Source organism: Montipora capricornis, chromosome 9 (genome assembly GCF_036669925.1).
Source record: "Montipora capricornis isolate CH-2021 chromosome 9, ASM3666992v2, whole genome shotgun sequence".
NCBI classification, from domain to species: Eukaryota; Metazoa; Cnidaria; class Anthozoa; order Scleractinia; family Acroporidae; genus Montipora; species Montipora capricornis.
In genome coordinates this window covers 50,504,678-50,508,461 of record NC_090891.1, presented here as the reverse complement: position 1 = coordinate 50,508,461, position 3,784 = coordinate 50,504,678, and the positions used below count along the sequence as shown (strand labels likewise).

Sequence of the window (3,784 nt, the reverse complement as noted above, 5' to 3'; positions counted from 1 at the left end):
CCTCTTTACAGCAGAGCAAATCCCTGGAACATTTAAATATATTAATTTGAAATTAACATTATCCCTTTATAAAGTAACATACCCAAATCGGCGTAGATTTAAGATATTGAATAATACCAAAAAATAAAACGAACCAACTAATACTTAACAATGCACACTTAAATCAACGATGAAATCATATATGAAAATGGATAATATATGAACTGTGGATACAAAATCAAGTGAAGCTATGATCCTCACAGTTATGAATGCAATTTTTGTAATTGCTTAAAGAAGCCTGAAAAATTCAGGACTTCAACGGGTTTTGAACCCATGACCTCGCAATGCCAATGCGATGCTCTAACCAACTGAGCTATGCAGCCACTGACGTTGGGAGCTGGTCATTTGTGTGTTCTAATGTTCTTGTGGGGCACGAATCAATGATGAAATGATATGTGAAATGGATCATATATGAACTGCGGATATGAAATCAAGTGAAGCTATGATCCTCGCAGTTATGAACGCAATTTTTGCAATTGCGTAAAAAAGCCTGAAGTCATGAATTTTTTAGGCTTCTTTACGCAATTGCAAAAATTGCGTTCGTAACTGCAAGGATCATAGCTTCACACGTAAATTTAAAAGACATAAAAAAGCAGCAGATAAATAATATCCAACATGCTGTCATGGGAATAAAAGTTGCAAGAATTTTCTCCGGCTTTGCTCTAAAGCAAAAAAAATTAATAAAAAAACAATTGATTTCCCATCAATATACAATCTATCTGGTTGCGATTTAAAAAAAATACACTTTTTCCCCTCTTCTCTCGCTTTTTTCATTCTCAGCAACTGTTTCCTTCTTTTTTCCCTGGTCTCGTCTGGAAAATCAGCGTAAACCTTAACATTGGTCTCCGCCCCCAACCCCCAAACACCTTTAAAGACAAGCTCAGGATCTGGATATCTTAAGGACTGAGCATTAATTGGTTCCTAGTTGCCTTGGTTTTTTCCTTTCAACTCTATGCACTCTTTGAAATTCAATAGAATCCGAGTTATCAATGTTCAGCTCATCCTTAAGAAACTTATACAACTAATCACTTCTATTATCACTGCTATAAGTCACTTCGGGGATTCCAAAAGTGTAGGTTTTCCCTTCTGCTGAACATGTCTTGATACATTTCCTTTCCGCTCAATTATCTTGGCATTCGCAAACTCTAGTCCTTTCTCCACCTCTTTCACCTTCTCAGTTTCCTTCCCATGGAGCAATGTTACCTTCTTTTCTTACTGCCTTTTCCAAACTACTGATTTTGTAGTCTTGTTTCGATGCTCGTTAACCTGTGCAGTATTTCTTGCAATTGAGATACTATCTTCTTACCCATATTGGGTGTTGGCAGTGCTTCGTCATTCACTTCTTGGTACTTAGAAGTTGTGTTCGACTCTGACAAAAGGTGATTAAAAATCTATTTTCCTTCTGGGGAGCAAATATTGCTTCCGGAGTTTGTACTGCCACTAGCTGTGGTGATTACAGTATCATGCGAAGAAGAAAGGAGACTTTGATCGAGTAATGCAAGCTGGCCCAAGGTTTATTTAAGATGGCCGACCTAGCGGTCCCAGCATGCAATGCCTAATCTTACATTCCCCCTCAAAAGGCAAAGCTATGAAAATATAACAAAACGAGCAACAACAGGAATAATAACAACAAATCAAAATGTTCATGTGTAGCACTGAGGCACACACAGTTCAATGTTCAACCTAAGATTCAAGTGTTCTGGAGGTCTGACAGCTCTTCCTGACCAAGATGTCAGGACTGCAGGGCTTGGACTCCGTGGAGGTACGCACTCATCCAGTGTTGTTACTAAAGTAGGTATTGGGACAGCTGTCTGTGGTGATGGGGGAACTTGCTTAATCTGAGGCCTCAACAGAGTGCTGGGTACTGGTGATGCAGAGTGACATCACAGGGCGGCATAGCTGAGTGTTGTTTGGCTTCGGCTGGTTTTGCTGAGGCTACTAAGGCAGAGCGGTTTCATCGGGGTGTGCCTCTCTCTGTAGTGACAAGGGAAGATGGGGTTTCTCAGTTTTCCCTGTCACCAGGCCATACCGATCTTGATCTCTTATCCAAACTCGGCCACCCAGTTCAAGTGTTGGCAGTTCCTTTCCTCTATGATGCCTGTCAAAGTTGCACTGTTGGTTCACTCTATACAAGCTTTCCTTTTCTTCAACCAACTGGAGATCTTTTATCTGCATATTAGGGTACAAGTTGGTTGGAAGAGTTGGTAGCTGTGTTTGCAGGCAACGTCCCATGAGTAATTAACTTGGTGAGTAGCCATTCTTCGTTTTTCCTCAGCATAGACTTTGCTGTGCGAATGGCTCTTTCCACTTCGCTTGCTTTGGCAAACTGTCGAAAGGTCTCTGCGCTATACTGTGGCCCGTTGTGTGACATAATGACATCTGGGATTCCATGTGTGGCGAAAATCTCCCTGAGAGTTTTTATAACTGAATGAGAAGTCTCATCAGAAAGTTCCTTGCTGTCAAGCCACCATACAGGTCATACTGGTCTGTTGCTACCCTCCCCCAGGGCGGGCTGGGAAGGATGAAGGCATAAGTGGTTCTCTGGGCGTTGGTTGTTCCTTGGCACAGGTGTGGCATTGGATGATCAACTCACCGATTTGCATGGAGAGTCCCGGCTACCATATGGAAGTGGGTGCCCTGGATCTACGCCTAGGAGACCAGTATGAATGCAGTCGAGGATTTGTAGTTGCATACTCCTTGGAATTACTATTGGCTCATCGTGCAGTAGTAAGTCATCAACAATCCTGAGGTGGCTTCTGTTTTCCCGATATGGGCATAGTAACGGCTGGTGAGGCAAGAAAGGGGGCCATCCATGAAGGCAGTATGATCTTAAAAGGGAGCATTCTTCATCTACCTTCTGCGCATCCCTTATCTGCTGTAGTCGGTTAGGCGTGACTGGGAGATAGGGAGTGGTCTGAGTTGAGAAGGCCTCTACTTTTTCGACAAGCAGCTTATCTTCCATCCCTGGTAGGCCAACAGGAGCACGTGAGAGTGTATCTGCGGTAACTTGATGTTTTCTTGGCACATATTGAACTTCATAGCTTTATCTCATAAGTGTCAGGTGGAATCGCAGGATACGGGGTAGGGGGGGGGGCATCTTCAAGAGCTCTGATGAATTCAGGAGCACAGTAAGTGGTTTGTGGTCTGTTTCTAGCGTGAAAGGGCTGTCGAGCACATAATCAGAGAACCTCTCACTAGCCCATGATGTCGCAAAGGCTTCCTTTTCAATCACAACATAACATTTCTACTGAGAGATCTTGACGCGTAACACACTGGGCAGCACTCTCCATCATCCTGAACTTGAAATAACATTGCACCAATTCCCGTGTTGGAAGTATCAGCTGAAATGATTGTTGGGCGGTTTGGATTGTAATGTGCCAGGACTGTTGGTGACACTAATGCTTGCTTGATCTGCTCAAAGGCGTTTTGCTGGGGCTCATCCGAAACCAAAACACTGTCTTTGCATGATAATTGACGAAGGGGGTCACTGAGGTCAGCCAGGTTGGGAATAAATTTTCTAAGGTGGTTGACCATTCCCATGAACCACTGTATCCTGGAGACATCTGGGAACTGGGTCACAACAGTGATTGATTGATGATCGTGAAAACTCACATTTGTCATTAAAGGTTAACCCTGCTTCTTCTAAGGGGTGAAGAACAGCTCATACGCGTCCATCATGATCTGCCTGGTCCACCCCATGAATGAGGACAGCATCCATTTGACAGAGGGTCCATTCCAAGCCCTC

The 3,784-nt window shown here is 43.3% G+C and overlaps 1 non-coding gene across 1 annotated transcript; it reads right to left on the bottom strand.

The window, feature by feature from the left end:
* Positions 1–289: 289 nt before the first annotated feature.
* On the bottom strand, positions 290–362 carry Trnaa-ggc (transfer RNA alanine (anticodon GGC)). Its single transcript has one exon. It is a non-coding gene; the product is annotated as a tRNA-Ala (tRNA).
* Positions 363–3,784: the final 3,422 nt, after the last annotated feature.